Source organism: Varroa jacobsoni, unplaced genomic scaffold (assembly GCF_002532875.2).
Source record: "Varroa jacobsoni isolate VJ856 unplaced genomic scaffold, vjacob_1.0 scaffold_240, whole genome shotgun sequence".
Classification (NCBI taxonomy): domain Eukaryota; kingdom Metazoa; phylum Arthropoda; class Arachnida; order Mesostigmata; family Varroidae; genus Varroa; species Varroa jacobsoni.
In genome coordinates, this window is record NW_019213142.1 from 113564 (window position 1) to 135439 (window position 21876).

General features: G+C 40.5%; 1 protein-coding gene across 7 annotated transcripts in view; it reads left to right on the forward strand.

Moving 5' to 3' along the window:
* The first annotated feature begins 2012 nt into the window (after window positions 1-2012).
* Window positions 2013-21876, forward strand: part of LOC111273962 (long-chain-fatty-acid--CoA ligase 4) — a 43458-nt gene continuing 23594 nt past the window's right edge. Inside the window, exons 1-2 of one of the 7 annotated variants that reach the window (XM_086967472.1) lie at window positions 2013-4027; window positions 4623-4853. The gene's annotated coding sequence lies outside the window, so the exon portion shown is untranslated. The other 6 variants (XM_086967473.1, XM_086967471.1, XM_022855995.2 and 3 more) reach the window with 6 other exon arrangements.

The following is a 21876-nucleotide window of genomic DNA, read 5'->3' on the forward strand; positions in this document are numbered from 1 at the left end:
TAGACAACCTTAAGTTTCTGATCATTTTGAAGATGAATTCTTCGAATCCTTGTCGTTGTCATCAATAGCGAAGTTCCATGGTCGACGTTTATGTGCCCAAGTGTTCTGATATTTAGTATTAGGGACAAGTGTTAATCCGCATTTTTACTACGGTGCGGGGTTGAAGCCAGCCACTACAGCAAAGTAGCTCCATTCTGCCGAGGAGCGAGCACTTCTCCACAGACAATAACAAAGCGTCCGTTTTTTCCAGTCGAACGTTACTATTAGCTCGATGATCTTTCTTCTTGATTGGATGCAGGTATATATTTTAGGACTGCATTTTCATGGCCAAGTCCAAACAGGGCGATCATTTACCTGCATTCCATAAACATTGCCCTTATAAGCTTGAATAAGCTAGCAACAAAAGCAATGGTATGATCACATCATCAAATTATTCGACGCGATCTCTGTTAAGCGATACATCAAGTTTATGGTTTCCTAGCTAAGCAATGAGAAAGAATTGCCTGAGAATAAACGCTGTCTTAAAAGATCGTTTGTTTTAATTAAAACATATAGCAAAGCAACCGCTGAATAGAGCCGGCCTGTCGATGTGCCTTCTGGTTAATGACGGGTGGTTGCAGGCATTCTCTTCCAATGTATCCCACAACCGCTGTAGAAAAATTTTAACCAAAATGTTGTCAAATAAGAATCCTCTCTCAGGTGATTAAATACAATGAAAGCAATAAAAATCATATACGAAAGCATGAGCATTTTTTGAGTATCTTGTATCAAGTAAATGGTTTATGTTCTGGTATGTTCAGGCCAGTTTCTAACGTATTCGATAATATAGACAGTAAACGCTTCGGATTTGCGTTTTCATGGTGATTGAATGATAATGTGTTTTCTGCTAAACTCAAGGACATATGAAATGTTCTAGTTTCGAAACCGGACATTAACATAGTTCGTCTTGTAGTGGCAGCAAGTCTTTGAGAGCCAATGTTAAACGGCAGTTGCGGACATAAAATTCAAATCATGTGACTATTGAACCAGCGCTTGTTCTTATTAAACTTTCTTTCTATAGCAATAGAGGTGTAACTCTGAAAAAAAAAATTAAGTAGTAAATGAGTCGTTCAAAGTTGACCCTATGCCACGCGCTTATGCTTGCACATACAATGTACTTATTTAGCCTATTTATATCTATATGTATATACGTGAAACAGAACGATGTATCCATCGTCACTTATCGTTCAGAATTTTCCTCCACTGTCGTCGTGCAGAAACCTATTAAAATATGCATCTATGCACGAGTATATGCATTGACATTGCAGAACGCTGACATTGCTCTATGTATGAGCTGGTATCTGTGCTGTTTTCAGTGCCTCAGTGATTTGCCATTTGTAGCTATATATTCATTGACAATATAGTAAGAGATGGTTATGAATTTAGTATGTATGATTCTGCTACTGCTCCCGCTGCTTACGGGAAATCGCCACTTCTGTTCAGCTGGTTCGTCGATTTAACTACGGGCTCTTCCCTGATTCGTTTCGTTTGAGTCGGCCCTGCTGTGTGAAAGAACCTGCGGATTCGTCTGCTCCCTCCATGTGGTGTGTTTTGTCGGTTCGTTGCTAACAGTGGTCCTGCCAGGCCATTGGCACCGGCCCGTCGTATGAGTTGTCGCTGTGTTGAGAGAGCGTCCGTGTTTTGTAACGATCCTGCCTTGCCCAGCGACTGCTGCTACAAATGCTGCTATTCTATATTGTCACTGTAGTGTTGCAACCGTTGTTGTTGTTGTGTCACCGTTTGTTGTTTGCGGCAAGTCAGTGAGTAACGTCGTCTGGTTGGGCTGTCGGCTGCCACCGCCGGGTACATCTACTTCTTCTTTTGCCTGCCTTCTCGTGTGTGGGGTGTCCTTTTGTTGTGGTTCGCCACGAACTTACGAACTGACAGGCAATCAGACGGACGCCAACTAAAAGCTAAGCCAATCAGCCAACTGCACGTACTAGCCAGCCGGCGGCTGCAAGTTCCCCAAGCGGGCGAGCAAGCCAGCCTAAGAGGGCTGTCGGCCGGACCGGTTTAGGGCCCGCTGCTACCGCCGTCGCCGCCGCTAACTCTACCAGACGACCATAAGGGCAGCAGAATCCCGCCGTTGCAGCCTCTGTTGCTACTAATACAGCCGCTGCATCATTGGCCCTCTTTCTGGGTCTCTGACTGCTGCTGCTGCTGACGAGCACGAACGATGCATGACAAACGAACAATAATGAATGAGAGAGCGTCTGGCGGTAAGTGATTCTATCTCTGAGCCTAACTGCGTTTGCCGTGCTGCGCTTCCGTCGCCCCAACAAACATCGACAACGTCACAGCAGCAGCAACATCCAGAGGTGTTTTTGCTGATCGCTGTGTTTTGTGGGGGGTCGTTGTTCTTGGCCGTGATATCGTCCTGAGCACAGGCACAGGGACCAGACAAGACAGCACATGTATATTCAGTGTAGAGTGTGTGAGCGTGAAGCAATTTGTTCACGCTTCCATAACGACCAGTAGATTCGCTATACATTCAACAGTAGCTCCTAGTTATGAACATGAGCGATATCAATTGCTTTATAAACTCAGCGTACGTTCATGTTTTCTGGCCAGGGAAAAATCGGTACTCATGCAATTGTGCTAGCAAAGTGAAACCGTCAAAAGTAACAAACGCTGCGTTTGTCATCATAGCTGAGGAAAGACAGATGCTGTGTTCTCCGTGTGCTTGCGACTTGTCTCTAATGGCGATCTAGACATTGAACTGTTGAATGGCTGTGTTTAGAAGTAGTGCTATCCGACTTTTGACTTGCAGGCGCGATGTTCAATACATATACACGTTGACCAGAATCCTGATAAAAGGACAGCCCGATATCCTGACTTGAGTGAGAATCTACGACGTAGTTATGTACTATATATTGCGCAATTGAATTGAGTTATGTTGAGCCGTGGTTAGAGCCCAACTGCGCTGAATAGCTCGGACTAATGCATAGCTTGTGGTTAGCGGGCTTCAGTTGTCAACAATAACCCCAACAGTATCGTCCTTCTCTATGGAAGGGCGCTACTAAGCAGTGTTTTGGGAAGGAAGTGCTGTGCTACGCGGTAAAGAGCGCGGAAAGAGCGTCACTGGAGAAGGACGACTCATACTACAGACACAATCACCTCCGCTACGTCTGTTGGTGTTACTGCCATAGCGTGAAGCAGTGACCCAGGCAGCAGCATCTGCAGCAGCCACGGCCCTCAAAACAGAGGGAAACGTCAATAGTGCGGCGAAAGCGGCTTTACTCTTACTCTGCCGGCTTTGGCTTACCCTCTGCTTCTATCGCGTATCACTATGTAACCACGACGACGACGTCGTCGTCATCATCATCACCACCATCATCATCATCATCGAACAACTACCATCCAGCAGCGCTAACAACAACACAAACTGTTTAGCAACCAGCACTAATAGTAGACTTAGCAGCAGAAATAATAACAACAACAACAACAAGAGAAGCGTCAACGTTGAACGAGCGGCAGTAGTCGAAGCAGCAGCGGACTACGGCGGCGGCGACGCCGCCATCGTACGAGTTACTGCCGCGGTCGGCGTTAGTGAGTGGCGGTCGTTGGTTGGCCAACAGCCACGGTAGCATCAAGTAGAAGAAGTAATAGCGACAGGGTAGTGGTACAACTACGACGCAACTGCTGGTGCTAACACGGGAGTTACAGTACTACGGATACGTCTGCACTCACTCCAGTATCTCCATACGACGGCTCCGCTCCGCCGGCTCTGGTGAGTTCAGGGCCAGCAGTAGCTGTTGCTGCTTTTCCATTGCTGATGCTAGTGGTAGACTTGTAATGATGTCGTTCCGACTTTCCCCACAATCAGACGGATCCACAAGCATTGCTCTAGCTACACAGTCTCTTGTACATGAGTGTAATCGACAGTGATTGAACGGGAACGCGGTGGCCGCACGACGCCGAGCGGTCAGAAGGTTGACCGAAGTGACCACAACAGTAGAATATCAGAGTTAAGAAGTCACCAGCCGAGGTGAGTTTACTATTGAGGTTAGCTAACTTATCACCATAGAGAGAACTCAAGGATCTAACACCCGCCCAGTCCCACCTTTCTGTCTGCCCAGGTTTTCGTCCGCAGTGACAGATCACTAACCACCTAGAACTACTGCAGCGCCCGTCTCTTTGCTCGGAAGGCAACAATACTGCGCCGGGTTCCCATTAAAGTAAAATTCGCTGTATGAATACGTATTGCATTAATAGTAATAACGTGGTAACAATAAGTAGTAAAGAAAAATGCTATAGCCACGATCATCGTTCAAGTCCCCATACAACAGGTAATATACTATACAATCATCCACCCACTGTGTGATCGTTATTCACGCGTCTCGGACGTGAACACCAATATCGTCGAATGTTCCACTATTGCTTATTTAGCAGCAATCGTTGTTGTCTCGATTGCTATTAACGGAAGAGATCATCCCGTTGTCAGTCGCGCGCAAAATCACCTAACCGGGAAAAAAAAGCGACGGCACAGTGAGAAGTGCTCATCACGGCCACATCCATCTGAAAGCAGTAGCCGGCAGCTGCTGAAAGTGTTTAACCGTTGTTGTGTTTGTCGTTGTTGTAAGAGATGGTATGAAGTCGGATGAGCCAGTTTTTCTGCGACAAGCGAAATTGTCGCTGCTGTTAGTGGACCACTCTCTACCAGTGTCGGCATAGTGATTTCCACGTGAAAGCCGTGATACAATAGAGTCAAACACATGCAGGCGGCTTTCAGAGTTCATCCAAGAGGGCGCATCGCAACCGGTACACCATATCGATTTGAAATCTGTCGCTTGACATAACACGGTCCGCCGAATGTAAGTACAGTTCTGCAATAAACGGGCCCCAGATTTGCAGCTCTTACAGAGTTAATTAAGAAATATATATGCCTAGACATTGTAAGTTGCCACTTCTGAGCGAATAACATATAACCCATTAAGCTGCAGGTTGCGCACGACGCCTATGGCATTGCGTATACATGCCTTGTCAGGTCTCTCCAAAAATTCAGTTTCTAGTTGACGTTACCTTTTATAAACAATTAGGTATAAATAGTTAGGTGTAATTCACGAGCAGCGTGACTCTCATAAAATCAACAACCTTATTGATATATTTGTTACCGCCATGCACGGCCAAAAGAGTCGGTTATACATTAACAGATTGGGCCTGCTGTTTTCGTGTCGACTAAGGTTAAAGAGATCATCAAATAATAAACACGTCCTTCGTTCTCGGGTCGTTCGACCAAATTTAACGGCCTTATACGGTTAGACGATTTGTTCCGGCAGTGTCAGACTGGGTCTAACACATAACAGTGTATCGAAACTTCGTAACTGAAGGGCTCAAGTTCTGTTAACAGAAGTTGTTGACCTTCACAGACTGAAATCTGCCGCATCCAGTTCAATGACAATCAAATACAGAAAAAGTTGGTGTATTTCTGCAGGACCTTATAATATTGACAATACCGTACGATTAACACTTTGCTATTCGCTTGTATCGTGAAATACGATGTTTTGTGCAATAAAGCCGTCCACAATATTGCTGACGTAAACGAGAAAATTATGCTTTTGATAAAGGATGATATTTTTTGTTCCTATTATTATGAAATGCACGCTTGTGTTTTCTCTTCCAAAAACATGTTGTTTTTAAGCAAAAGCCTTGAAATAGCTCTTTTTTATAGTATAAAACAATATATAATGAAGCTGCCTCAAGCGTACACCCCTAAAAAAGACTAACATGCTACAGCTAGGCCGATAGCCGTGACTGGAAGCATAGAGCCATTAGGTATATGTTGGAGAACAAGCATAAGTACAGAAAGAGGGCGCCTCATACAATATAGGGTAACGTTTTTGACATAAGGATGGTCGATTTTTCAACAGAAACAAAATTTTTAGCCACTCTATCTAGGCTGCGATATCTATGGCCTCAAGTACAGCTTTTTGTATCTTCTGTACTTATTTGTACCTTAATGCAGCTGATTTTTAATTGATTACGAGCAAAGAGGCGACGATGAAACGTTTGACAGCAAAAATAAGTTTGTAAGCCTGCATTATTTTTGCCATGAACTTTCTAGTGGACATTCGCGGAAGAAGTTAGCCGAGGCTCGGTGCTATTGGGTCAGGCAGTTGGTTTTGTAGTCAATGTCAGGCTGTATATGTTTGGAGCTATTTAGCGGCTGTAAAAACTAAAGTAAATTCGAAAGCATAAAAAGTGGCATATTCTGAAACATGTTAGGTGCACTTCCGTACAGTATTCATGCACAGAAGCCAGTATTATGATTGTTTTATCTTCTGCCACAATTTGACTCAAACGTTGATCACACGTTCCGCAGTTTCTCATAGACCTGGTTTAGAAAAAATGCACTGTCCTTTTTTTTCAGTCTTTCTTAACTTTTTATTTTCGTAATACGTACTCCGAAGAATCTCATATTGAACCTGTAGGTAGCGCACCGGCCATGCTCTATTTCGTTCAAAAACGTCCGGAACCACATGGCTCTTTTGTGTGGAAGTCTGACGAACTGCAGTCAACTTATATATGTTCTTCAAGGCTTAAATTTTTATTCCTAGGATATTCCTAGAATAATGGCACCGGTAAGAGTCCGTTGTTTTGTCAAAGGTTCACATGCCTGATGTTTTCCGTAATTTTCGATGAACTCCAGCAAGCGCTTGTATCTTCGAAAAACACAAAAAATATGGGTCCAGCAAATAAAGGTGTCGACAGCTGAAGTCTAAAGAACCCACACAGACTATTTTTGGGGTCATTTTTTTTTGCGTGTAATCGAATTATCGTGAATATTTTTTGTTATAATCGATAGCGCAGTAATCTGCTATATGTGATCAAGAAGATTCCGCATAAAATGAAGCATACATCAAGTTCTTAAAGTAAGGATATTTCACGTGCTAGATAGTGTTTACAAGACACTTCGATGAAAGTTCAAAGTTTTAAACGACCAATTACGAATCACTTGCAAATTTTATGGCTTATCTGTTTATTATAGGTAAACATAAACCGTACGTCGATGATTACACGTATTTCATGTATAGATATGGATTGAAATTATACCGTTGCAACGTTGTGTTTAGTTCTCTGCTCTATGTGACGAAACAAGTGCATATAAAAGAAGACAAATTAGGCTGTTTTTATCAACTTAAAACCAAGCATTTCTTAGAAATAACACTCTTATCAAATCATGATGTGATGTACCTCTCTACCATGTGTCTTCCTTCTTCTGTGTTTGCGAACTGATGTAGTTAAATCATCTGCGCATGTCACTTTAGCTCATCTACTTATTCTACATCAGGACTTGAAATGGACTTCGTTTCAAGTCGATTCGAAGCAGTTATAACCTATAACAAGGATCCTTCATGTTTTTATTTATGTCCTCTTGGGATTGTTTTTGATTTAATTGCACATAATTGTATGCTTTTCATAGATGCACAAATAAATCGTCATATATAAGGAGACGCCTTTAAAACTAGAAGATTTATTATTAGGGCAGGGACAGTGTTATATTTCAATGTTTGCGAACTGATGTAGTTAAATCATCTGCGCATGTCATAAATTAATAATAATCATAAAAAATAAATAAAAAATAAAAAAAAAATCATCATAAAGCATTCATCCTATAACCGCACGCTCTCCATAATCAAATCAAACGTGATCGTTTATCCTTATGGGTGAACCTCGTTAAGGTAATTCAGATGTAAACAATTCTTCAAAATCAGTTTATCAGACAGGTATACTATTTTGTAACAATTGCCTTGCTTCCCACTTTCGATGGCCTAATGAATAAATAAAAAAGGTCTTTAGTAATTAAACGGATAGCAAAAATAAATAATATTCATACTGATCGCAAAGTCACTGTTTGATCTGACTATACACAATGACGCAAAATTCATTCGGTAGCCTTCGAGACCTAAATTTCACCATTACGCGGTGTGTCGACATTTGTCGACAACACAGAACGTCTTTAAAGTTTTATTATATATATGTATATAAATAATGATGATGAATAGATTTTAACTGTAGGCACACCACAGCTATAAAGCCAGAAATTTTAACTCAGACAAAACCTTTAAATCACCTTCGTACTTCTGAGCTGATACAGGTCTTCTGGAGACAGACTCAGCAAGTCTGCAAAATAAACAAATAAAACTGACAGAAAAGAGAGATTTTTTTCAATATGCAAAAAATATATGGTACCTTTTATTATTCTGTTGATTTAGTATATGAGTATTTGTCGTCTGCTATCTTAAAGATATCATCGGGACAAATGGGCACAAGAAGCACCCTTAATAAACACATTTTGCTTGCGCACGAGAAATGCGGTCTAGCTTATTAGCTCATCCATTTTCTTTGTCTTTACAATACTATGTTGTTATTTTCCTCGTTATATAGCAGGTAAAAGGGTATCGTTTTTATATGTATATGTTGGGTGACCATTTTCGTTGCTTAGTGTACTGTATTCGTAAAAATATCCGTAGTTGAGTTGAGAAACGTCGGGAAAATTTTCAAATTATATTTCCTTCCTCATCGAGAATTGATAACGCAAAGCCATTGTGGGGATGCCAACATAATGAGATATTTAATACTATTATTTTCCTGTTTAATCGCAAAATTATTCTTACTCCTAAATGGAGGGAAGTGCAAGCACAATCATTAAGTTTCAGATAGTTGAAGGTTGTTTTACGCTCGTCAACGGTTATGCGCGGAATTATATCGCTCTGGCGCAGAAGTTAGGTAGAAAGTAAAAAGCAGGTCATGTAGGCCCTCCTATTTTTCGTAAATTCTCGGTTTGAACCTTCAACTCAATATATATGTTTGTTAAGTAACTATGTAAGTTCTTGGAAATGAAAACATTGTAGTCTGTAAATTGCAATCAACTGTTACAGTAAACGTACTTGAAGATCTGCATAACTCCTTTCGGGAAAAGTCTTACTAAAAAAAAAAGTTGACTACATAGATTTACTTCATGGCCGCAGAATTGGCAGTCGTACAGAAGCCATTACTAACCGAATCTTCATTTTTTGTAATCTATTTCTTATTCAGCCCGTTGATTAGCTAAAGCAAAAAGAAGCCTCAGCAACGGTATATCGCTTTATCTATGCATACTTCATACATGCATACGTACATTATTATTCTTGCGTGCTAAGGTTCCTTGACACCGATATTGTTCCGGGCTGCTACAGCTCAAAGTATATCAGATCGCTGCGGTATGTCCCGTCGTATGGACAGATATTGCTGTGGCAAGAAGGCTGTTGTCAGCCAATATATTGATTGTTCCCACTACTACTTCTTCATCCTATACTATATACAGTCCAAACCGAGGCAGCGTGATCTTGTCTTCACATCCGGCGCTGAAACGGGAAGATTCACCGTTTGAGAACGAAGGTCGCTTTGTTGGTCATGTTTTACCACAACAGTCACCCCCTGGCCTTCGAACCTCAGCTATTAGAAAAGGGACATAGCTTTAGATTTGGGCTGGTACTTTTTTTTATCTAGCATAAATAGCGCGTTTACTCTTGAGACCAAGCTACATATATTTTCGTAGGAAGAGAAATGTAAGCTCAATCGCCCGGACTTCTTCTATCGACGTATGTGTTGTGTATATATGCATTTCAGCAAACCAATAGCTAGGTATTTTACTTATAAAAGCCAAGACTCATCTTCTTCCGTAAAATGAGCTATATTGCTTAAATACATGGTTGAAATAGCTGGAAATGTATGAGGTTACCAAAAAACACCAATAAATCGTCAAGTGAAGTTCTTGAGTAAAAACAAGGCATTATTGTTTAAACCGTCGCGTCTGTTATTGATTTCCTTATTTCGCGGATGTTTCGTTTCTCTTATTCTTCTCTTATCGTAGTAATTATACATGTATAGTATAGAGTCACCGAAAATCAACAAATTCATTACAACATAATTAGCAAAACATGAAATGACTAACTCAGTACGTCAGGTCAACGTTTCTCCAATGTTCACTCGTCATTATTAATGTAATTTAACTTGCTATAACTAGAATTTGTACATATTAATTAAACAAGAACTTCCTTAAACTTTCGTATGGGCATTCGAAAAAAATAATGAAATGATTCGTTCGATTATCTCTCAACGTGCAGTCTTTTTTCTTTTATTGGAAAAGAGCCAACAACGATCTGCTGATTCTTTGCACTGTTTTTAGTTAATACAGTATGACTGTCCACGTTCGCACAATTGCGCATCGTGCCACACGTCATTGACACGTCCTCGTCTAGCCATTATGTCAATTAATCTTTATCTACCTGCTAGGAGCTTCCTTCCATTTCAATGAGTAGTTGATAATAAATCGGAAAAACAGTTCTCACCGAAATGTCGTTGATATTACAAGTAAAAAGGTAAAATAATATGAAGAACAGCGATCAGGAAGTAGCAGAAGACTTTTAAATGAGCTCATTCCGTGGTGATTAATCAATTAACGCTTATATCTAATCTTTGTCTTCGCACAACGATTCGAAATTGTTACTGACAGTAGCATTGGGCACACGTTTGACGCTTTCTCGACCTTTGCCGCTGATTCGCTGTTATAATATTTGATTACAAAAACAACAGTATCAGCAAAACATGATCGACTTGAGTAATCCGTTCACTATACTTTGCCTGCAACAACAACAACAACATCAAGAAAATGTTTATGTGAGGATCGCTTTATGTATGTCGACTCCCAAGTGATCACGTTACTGATGGCATCAATCTATAATAACGTAAAATGCGTGAGACCGGCTTGAATATTTTTAGCTTTTACTGATGTTTTTATAAATATTCAAAGAAAAGCGTTCTGGTGATACAATTTGCCGGTTCCAGTGATTGTATTATCTTGTTACTGCAGTGTGTCAGATAACCATCACTCTAATGAATTTGCAGAAATTCTCGAAAAGCCTTTATTAGGCCACTCAAAATAAGTGTTTCAACAGAATGAGCTATGCGTCGCAGTCATAAGGAGTAGAAAAAGGAGCGATTTTTTTGGATCTTTGGTAAATATTATTACAAACGTAGGGGCAATAACGCAGAGACGACACAGTCGTCTCCATGTCAAGGGAAGTGTTACTTATCTTACAACGCGGCAAATATACAGAGGGGGTAAACTGTGTTGGAATGCTGAATTATCCTCGTGACGTTCCTGTCTGTAGCGGACAGCGAATACTATATATGGCAAATATTTCCCGAGACTCCCAGACCCTTGTAGTTGTTGACGGCCTGAAAGGGGTAACAAAGGCAGGAGTCATTACCGTGGTACGACTGCACTATTAGTTGGTTTACTGTGGAGTTTCAATATAGATGCTGTCGTCTCCACTATGTAACACACTTCTTGGCCTAAACGTAGCTCGGCACCGTTTAGAGATTTACGCTTCGAATGGTTCGATCAACCTAAACAGTTTCTAATCGAACGCGAAGTGGACAGCGCACTTCGAAACTGCTGAAATAATTTTAAAGATTATCTTCTAATCCATTTTAATTAAGCGGTATCATTCTTTTGTGAGGACACGTAATATGTATTCAGTGTTACTCTGTGGTAACCTATGGGCATCGTGTTTGATCACAGTGTAGAAAGAAACACTGTTTCCGTCCGATATCACACCCGGTCTGATCTATTCTCTGGGATCGTTTGGTCTGACCTGGCCGGATAGGAAATACGTTTCACAATAGAGGTTTGACGAGGCCAAGTTAAGAATTTATAAAACAACGCGTGATTTTTGTTTATAAAAGTATAAGGTTATGACTAATCTAGTCGGAGGTTTCTCGATACCAAATAATATGCGATTGAGTTGCTATCGCTGTCGGTAGCTCTCGCAATCATCGGGGAATCGGTAGAGTAATAAATTCGACTTATTCTCCACCCGAGCGCAAAGACAGATATATGAACTTGTACTGGGGAAAATGATAAAAAGGACATTTTATATTGACGTTTGCTACTATCACTCGTTCGGGCGTATTTCCACGCTTTCGAGGACCGAAATAGATAACTTTGTTAATCCGCAGATTGATTTCATTCATTCATTCGTTCATTTGCCATTTAACTAATCAAATATACCTATACATGCTCTCGTCGCAAACAAAGTATCTTAAGAAAGTACCATATAACTCAAGCACCTGAAACACGTTGTGGCATTATATATGATATGCACTTATATTACGGCTTTTTTTTACAGATAGAATCAATTGTTTTGTTTATGTGGTGTAAGTAGCTGCAGACTGTAGACCTTAATTTTAGTGAACCTCACCAAATTCCTCACGCGAGCTCTGCAAGGACAGTATGTGCATATTCTCCAAACGATTGTTATCTTAGAAGGCAGGGCTACAATCGTTAATTTTCTACCTTAGAAAATATCTCTATTAAAAAGAAAGTACTGTGTTTGTAGCCAACACTACGCTGTACCTTTTCTGTACGTTCCCCAGATTATAAATGCAGGAAAACCCGAAGTTTGAACTTTTCAGTTTGAACGTTTCTCTCGCCTGATTCTTACCAGCTAAGACAGTGCATGATGAAAGAAATAATTATGAACGACAATTAAATAACGTGTTAGCCCACAAACTGACCGAACTAATTATTTTTTTCCTTATATCGTTAATGGTATAGACGTAATGTATCTGACGTTAAATGTTCCACCTAGTTTAGGGAATAGCAAATCCTGTGCTACTGTGGGCTGGAAGTCAAGTCGGATGCTCCTTCTATTAGTCTCTTTTTGAGAAACGTGTTTTTTCGTTGTACTTCAATAGAGGACTTTCGCAAAAGATACTTTATGCTTGACGTGTTTTTCTCTTCACCTACGCCTTCAAAGTGCAATATCGTCGGAGATCAAAGATCGATCTTTCAGTTATACCTCAATATTTTAAAAGCTAAATGACAACTTTTGCCTGATTTTCATAATCTTTTAACAACAATTAGTTATCGGACAGATTCCACTCGAGCCGAAAAAGATATGCAAATGACCATTTCTACGTCATCGCATATCCACAATACAAGCGACATACTGTCAGACACCTCTGTCGATCTCCTCTATTCTATGCGCCGGTTGCTTTCGCTGTAAACCCAAATGGGTAAAGCGGGTCGTGTACGTGAAGGGTTAAATTAAAGTGATTAGTAAACCAATCCAAATTCTGCGTAAGTGTTTCCAACTACTCATGAGGCATAGGTGAGGAAGTCATCACTTTTGGTTTACGAGACCGCTTTCAATTGACTTCGAAAATGGCTAGAGGAATGTGTTCCAGCTGACAACTGCTATATGTTATATCATCAGGCGTCAGGACCGAAATGTTTAGGGGGCTATTTAGCGGGTCGAAAAGGCTGAATTTCCGTTTATAACGAACAGAAAGGTCTCCTAGCGGCGTGTTTTCACCGCTCCATAATGCATTTCACCACGCTTTTACCTTCGAGAAAGAAAAACTTAATTACTGAGTCTTAGTGTTTAGCATTAAACGGAACCATTATCTCTCAGCTCAACATTTGATAATACCCCGTTGGCCAACAGCCGTAGCCAGCCAAAAATGGTGAAACTATCTAACAGGTTTCAACCTGTGACCCAGTTCCGGACGAGTTAACATTAGTAGAAGTGGATTGAAACTTTCAATATGCTTCAAAGGTGGCATTGCTTTTTTAGAAAATTGATCAATTAGAATCATACTCTGCGGATAACTAACGAGTATGACCTGGACGAAGATTCAATAATGGCTGTACTAATTAAGCAGAGTCTCATAGCGTTTTTTCCAACTGCATGGTGTCTAGATGTGCAGTTAGTTAATTGAGATGATTCGCCAAGATCACTTATTTGGAAAACTATCAGCCAAATATACATAGTCGCGTTGTTCATAGTCTTCAGAGAACAGCACATTGACACTCAGTAATGATAAACGTGTGATGAGACCTAACAAGATAGACAATTTTGTCTTTGAGAAAAATGAGATCGAACGGCAATGGCGAATCAGCCTGTTTGCGCTTGACCATCCGTGGTTAAACAAATCAGCAGGCAAGCAATTGGATACAAAATTTTCATTAACTTAGACGATCCACTAAAGCTCTACTCCCTCGCTTCTTTTCTGTCGTTTTAAGCTTAAGGCATAACTCAGTATTCAGCTTTGTTGCATCCAGATTCATATTTTCGATCAGATCAACATTGTTTTATGTCATATGACAAAATTTGCAGGAGCTCTAGTTGCAGAACCGGAATCAAATGATACCGAGTAGTGAAAACAGCAGTAAGAATGCCCCATATTCACAGTTTCAGGCTAATGTATATTTGAATGCCCCCAAAATGGCTATGTGATTAGTTGATCAATTTCAGCCAGATTATGTCAAGAATGATGAACCGCAGTTCACACCAAGGGTGTTCAATCCAGCCTATATTTTACGGGCAGCTTAGTATGATCACTTGCGAAAATTAACGAAAACTTTTGCTAAGCGACCTTTAGAAAAGTGGTGGCAAATTTTTATAGCTGGATAACGACTTCAGTGTATTAAAATCGTTAATCGATAAAATTTTAGCAAAAATGATTATCGTTGCCTTATGTAATACACATAACTGTGAGAGAAAAATTTTCCACTGCTTGATCACTGTGTGTATGTGTGTCTTTGTGTACATGGAAGAGCGCGTCTGTTTTTTTTCTGGACGCACTGTGCTATTTCTCATAATACTTGGGCTGAACCGTCGCGTGTGGCACTGTAATGCGCTGTAGTATGGTAAGGCATGGTCATCATCGTGCTGACACTGTGGAGTATGACGGCGCGCACGCGTCGCAGTATGAAAACTCGCGTGGCTGTCTGATGCGTCGTGGAGGCTTTTCGTCGGCTCAATGCCACTAGTAGTAGTGGCTTTTAAAAAGTAACCTACAAAACCTGCACAATCTCTTCACAATACGACATCACTACTGCTAGCAGAAGTAGTCGCATGACATTATTAATGTTATCATCAGCCATAGCTATAGCTGTTGTTACGCTTTTGAAGTCTCAGAAATTTCAGCCGCAGCTAAATGAAGGTAGAGCCGTTGATGTAATCGCTACAAGTAAATATTATCGTTTAGTATATCGCTGAGGCCTTGCCATTGCCTTAGAAATACTTACATTTTCGGTGCCCATTACTTGCTTCTATCTTGCTGTACTTCTTTATCGATGATGTGTGCTTCTTGGTGCGAATCAATGTTTTTTAGTCTAAGGACGGTTTTAACCAGGCGTGCATCTGTACGTCAGAGGCGAGAATGTTTATTCAGTTCTGTTTGCACATGGCAGCTGGTAAATGGGTGGTGAGCACATAAGAAAACCGGGATAGACGCTATGAATGGTTCAGTTCCCCTTAATGTATACCTATTTCTGCTTAGTTGTAATGATGCTGATGGAGTAGAAATACTGATATTGCACACCTTCGCGCGCCAACTTTTTGACAGAATTCCTTTATACTGTCCTAACCTCGGTTAGACCCAAAAATTATTAGGTTGTAATTTATTCCTTAACAGGTACGTCGTTTGAGAAATAGAAATGCAGCTCAACGGAGAGAATATACCATGTTATGTAGTGCATACTATGTCATGATCCTTTGACCTACAACGCACAATATTTACTTGAGATTGACAGGCATTGTTTCAGACTAACTAAGTTTATGTTTGTGTATCAAACTAGTAGTTTAAGATAAAAAGGCTCATATAATAACTGTAATCTTCCACTGGTTTTTTGTAGATGTAATTTACTCAGTTGGACTTTAGCTGCGAACTGGTGTCTGATCCAACAACGAAAATTAAAAGCACCTCATCGAGAAAATCGTAGGTGAACTGGTATAGCAATTACATCTTTTCCTTGTCAAACGTTCTGCGATCATTCCGCTTCTCTTGGATTATTTCCAAAGACACTATGATTAAAGGCCACCTCACTAGCAACTGCTAAAAATGAAAACCAAATACGAATGCATTTACCTGTGCTTTTTTTCCACGTTTGTTTTCGATAATAAGCATAGGAAGAATCAAGCTGAATTCTTTCAAGTTAACCTTTCGCAATAGTGACATCAATATCGGACTAAATGAAATGTTTTTCATCGCTGTTTAAAGCTAACACAGTTTTTTTTAATACCCGCTGACGTGGCATTTCTATATTTTAACTCTATGCAAAGCAAATGAGAAACGTTTAGTTAACGTAGACAAACGAGCTGAGTTCCAAGAGCCTCGTTGCTTATGCAGATCAGTTCAAGTTCTCGACGTTACGTAGGGCTTGATGCGTACCGGCCAAAACAATGGCAGTCTACCAGCTATTTACCTTTATAGGTGTTATTATTGTTTGATGCCTTTATTTTATATAACACCGCGTAACTGAGTCGCCCCACTCGAAGACGCAAACCATGCTGTATCACACGCAAAAGCAATAGCTATCTATTAAAACGAGTCCAAACGTCACTTGCGTGCCATCCATTTATTTAATTAGGGAAGATATATGCGTATTCTATCCATTTGACAAATATACTGCTAACAAACATAAAATCTGACGAAGTAATGCGCCGGTGGCGCATTTTAGAATCAAATGTGATGATGGCAAATGACTCCCACACGAATAGGGGTAGCTTAGGCTTGGGGTTTTCAACAAAGGCAAATGTGTGCATTGAAAAGACGCATCATCAATGTTACTACATATCGTAAAGGTGTATTACAAACAATTTCTAGTCGTTATAAAGAAAAGCTTTGTTTACGATATCGTCAGCTATTAACTCACGTTTCAGCTGGGAGCTGTTTTGATATGTTTTTGTTTTTCAATAACTTCTACATGAATTGTAAGAATAGTACGATGCTTGTTTCGCGTCTAAGCGCAGTGCAACGCATTTGAGTTCGTTGGCGAACCATATCCCTTCTGTGTGATCAGACAAGACAAGCCATTGTGAATTTTAAAAAAACGATGTAACTATATCATTGCTTTCATATAGAGAACCGAATAGTATAATTTAAATAAAACGATCGCTTTTTCTAAATAAATAGCTCATCCTCTCAACGGTTGTTCGTCTTTGGGTTACGCAGCAGAAGCAAAGGGAGCAGTGCGGCAAATGTAGTTTACATCCCCCTTCTCCATGTCAGTGATGTATGTAATATTTACGTATGCGATTACTCAGCAGTTCACACGGCATATGAATTTCTCTTACGAATATCAAAAACGCAACACGAAATGAATTTATATATAATCTGAGAATCGATAAGAAGTTACCAGGCAAACTATCCGGTGTTGCGTAATGACAACATCTATTTCAGGAGCTCTATTTTTGGTCGGAGGCTATCCGCTTTAAGGCGAATATCTCGACGGTATCACAAGCTTCGAGTGGATTATCGCTAGGCAACCCAGGTGCCAGCTGGCCGTACAAGTGCTAGTAAAACAACTAGAGCTATTAACTCGTTGAACACAATCGATATAACATTATCGATTCACCTAAGTGTGCCTCTAACACGATATATATCGTGCAGTAGTTATTTCGTACAGAGCGTAGTGCCGTTTTGACTGCATGGTGGGTTGAACGTATTTATCGAGCACCAGACGCTCGAAACGACGCGAGAGAGGTTCGTTTGGAGCTGCTATAAGCGAGGAGAAGACTAGCAGTCGGCTATGACGTTAGTACTAGTTGACGCTTGAGAGCTTTGCGAGAGTTGTAAATGAATCAAATCTGATGATGAAGTGAAACAATTAAATAATTAAGTACTGTATCACGGCCATATTGGAATTCTAGCAGATGTGCAGCTGCGGCCAGGCGTAACCTCGAGACTTAAGGCCGCAGTATGTTTTTACTACGAGCCACATCGGTAATGAACTAACATGTTTTCACGTTCTCTAATTCATGCTGTTAATATAACAATGACAATGGGTAAAGTAAATGTTGGTACGCAGCCATAGCGAAGTAGTAGCGTGGCTTGCTTGCGATGCCTCAGCACAGCGAGCTGCAAGGGAAGAAGCGTGTACTGGATGGAAATGCTAATGTGATATTAGTATAGCGATGACGATGATCTCTGCTCTGATTATTAATGATACCAATTGTTTCATCAAGCACCTATGCCCACCTTCTAGGTGACGTATTGGCTAACGAAGCGCGTCTATATATATATGCTATCAGACAGGGGAGCTGACCCAACAAGGCGTGCTACAAACGAATCGAGGTGCGCGCATTTTCCTACATTGCCAGAAATGGCCTATGGTACTGCAGTGCTATTTGCATTATGAAATTAAGCCTAAAGGCACCCACTTCGCCGTTCATTGCTTCTAGTTGGATGGATGGGTGGATGATCAATCCGGTGCTATATCTCGAATGCTGGCTACGCTATTGCCGCCGTAGAGGTTACAGTCTGCATCCGCGTAGATGATAGCGTGGTCGTCATTAAAGGCAGCAGCGAGGTTTGCAGCCATGGTGCCGCCACGTCTATCGACACCGCGCACCATCGATTGCTATAAAGGAGAGAGGGAAAACGAGGACTAACTGGTGGATAGGATGGGAACGTCGACGACGTTAGCAATAACGAGAACAGAAGAGTTGAATCATGTATGATGCGTTTTTTAGTGCTCTATTAGTTGATTGCTGGCTAACTGTCTGTGCGCTTTTCCATTTTATGAGCTAGTCGCACAACGTTTGGGGAATATGTATGAGATGGAATCTGGGTCGACTCCCGAACCAGCAGTAAGCGAACTTTTATGACTAACGCAAATTCAGAGTACCATACGAGAGAACTCTGGTCAGTTTCTTCAAAAAGAATTAAGCCGACTCTTGATTGTGTAGTATGAGATCTGTATCAGAATTAAGAAAAACGACTAGTTATAGTTTAACCAATAGATCGTATGTTACGCTATACTTCAAGAAACTTATACGTCTACGGCCGCAACCGTTCTGCGGGACACTTTGTCTGCAGTTGCTCTTACTTAAAAGTGACAGCTACTTGTATGATAACAGTAGCCGCTTCAGACATTGATCAATTCGTGTGTCTATGTGTCGTGGTGTCAGCTCGGTACACGCTTTGTGAATGCATGAGTAATTGTTTATTCGTCTGATAGTGTACAGGACAAACCGTTCGGCGTCCAATACATAACAGCGCCGGCCAAACACTGTCGCACTGCTAGAATAGATTTGACAGAAAAGTGTAAGGATTATGCGGCATTTATGTTTAGGCAGCGTTCGGTTCTGCTTGACAGTATATTGTATTCGGCAGTATATGATATTATAGTAACTGAATCAGCACGACAGCCACGCCACTCCACGGGTGCGGACTTAACGGTCTATCAGACTACGCGTGAGGGTGACAGAACCAGTCATAACTACAGCAGTAGTTTAATTATAGTCGAAACGTTTCAGCTTAGTTGTAAAATACACACAGAAACAAGATGATCGAAGAACAAACAAATTCGTTTACTCAAAGAGTAGGAAATTGACTTCAATTGTCTACAACTTGAGGAATGAGACGGCTATTGTGAAAGGAGAACGACCATAAAGCCTTGTTTAGAGCACGGTTTGTCTTATTGCGCGTCTGACTTGTAATAGCATTCACCTAATTGACGCTTTGGAGTTGTGTGGAAGAAGCAACACATTGGAAAAACGGATTCACTGTTGGATAAACTACAACATCGGTTACGGAGTATTACAGTATTGTAAATCTCCCAAAATTAATTGTCATGATGAAATTTCCACGAGTCAAGCTGGTGCGTCGTAAGCCGCATGTTTTCGAATCCCAATGACCGTGTTGCACTAAACCTGCTAGGAGACGTTCAAGTCTGTTGTTCAGCAGTGTATAACTTACTTCAAAGTTGATGAAATTTATTTAATTTGCGTGTGAAATAGAAGTGACGAAATCTAAGTTTTGTGCGAAACTTGTTTCTGGATGAAAAAAAACCAAGAGAGATTTTTCAAACAACTGGGTTAGGACTTCAGTGAGATGCAAACAAAAAGGCTTTATAGGACTTGTTTTCTCGATATCTTTCTCAGTGCCTGACTAAATGACGATATTTGAACGGTCTCAGTGAATCATACGTGATCATTAACGTGAACAACGTGAAAAAAGTGATATTTATGTTAATAAAACCACACAGCTCTTGTTTTGACTGATTGGGATTGCTTGCTCCGCGGCGCTCTTTCTTCTCGTCACGGTAACTACATTTTTCTTAAGATGCAAAACAACGTTTATTCCATGCGTAAAATTCCACAAACATACGAAACTCGAAGTAGTAAGGGTTTTGTTCCACAGCCCAGAATGCTATATGATAAATTTTATTATTATTGTACATTTAGCGGTTACATGATTTTGGATCGGCAGTTAAAACACAACTTTGTTTTGACCTATAACCCATTAAGATGCGGTAGATATCTTCTCTGGCATAAACAAATATAGAAAACGTTCTTTATCCTATTGTCAAGGCATATTTGTTTCGTTCGTTTGTCTTATCTCAACATATAGCTAGCAGATTCCGTTGTTCCCCGCGTGATGGTAGAGTGTAGTGCACCATTGACGGTTTCTATAGAGATTGTTGTCCAATATGGCAACATTGCTTCTAGTCTAGATCGACCCGAAGCGGAAATCGAGCTGAAGACAAGAATCGGCGGGTGGCACGCTGACGTGGAGAAGTTCCTAAGGGATCAATTTGCTATGGGTATATTTGCAGATAAAAATAAAACTACTTCCTGCCTTGAGTTGTTTTATCAATCCACGTTCATCTGAGGTTAGCGTCAAACTAGAACAGTTGAATGCGTACTATAAAGATAGGGAATTTGCGGACGATATCTGTGTGCGTGTGTCGTACCGAGACATGCCATAGCAAAGGTGAGAAATTTACGAGGAAGTCCGGTCAGATCACAGTAGATGCCTGTTATATTGGGAGTCCTATGATGAAGTAAGCAGTGTTGAGGTCGACTGATCCACCTGGGCCTGGCAACAAATACGTACGAATTCTTCGGGCGATTACTGCTCGTACGTCGAGCATAATGTTACCTAATTTTTTCTCTACATTATGCATAACCATAATTACGCTTCAATATCGAATAGTATACGTCCCAGTTTGGCTATATATCATCAGGAATGGCGTTCACTTTTATGATACAATCAAGGACTCGTTAAAATAAAACTAAAGATGACATTCTAGCCATGAAATACGGTCATAGGCAAAAACCAATATGCCTTAACTATTGGAGCTTAATTATCAAAAACATTATTACTGGTGGCAACTGCTATGGCAGTCTTTGTACAGAAGAACGGGCATGCGCATTTGTCTATTTAAAATCAAAGCGACAAAAAACTCGGCGACATTATTCGTTTCACATTATCTACTGATACAGGCATATATAGATAATCTATGTGTCTCGTCTGTGCCGCTTGTGAACTCGAATGTTGACGCAGTGCAAACTGGTCCATGCCGACAGTTCTATTTTCCGTCGGGTACCAACTTTCCGTGCAGATATGATAGAAGAGGCGGTAATATTACTACTTTAGAGGGCAGACAAAAATCCATCTATGGCGGAACGATTACCCAGGAACACTCGAACATTTTTAAATCCTATAGTTGTATTGCTTAATAAATGTTATATTAGCTAATAAACGATTATTCTATTTCCTTGATCCTTTCATAAAGCTTATCCATTCTGACCTACGGAGCTGAGTTCTCAGCCGAAGACATGTTGCGAGTAATCGCTGGTAGCTGCCATCATGGAGCTAACCTTTGTAAGTACTCGGGTTAGTTTGGTCATTTCTATGAATTAATATGTATTATTATTATTATTAATGTACATGAATTAATAATACCTATTCCATTCTCATGATACATGAAAATTTATAGGGCCGGCTCTCCGGTAGTTAGTATCACTAACGTTGCTATGCGAAACAGCGCAC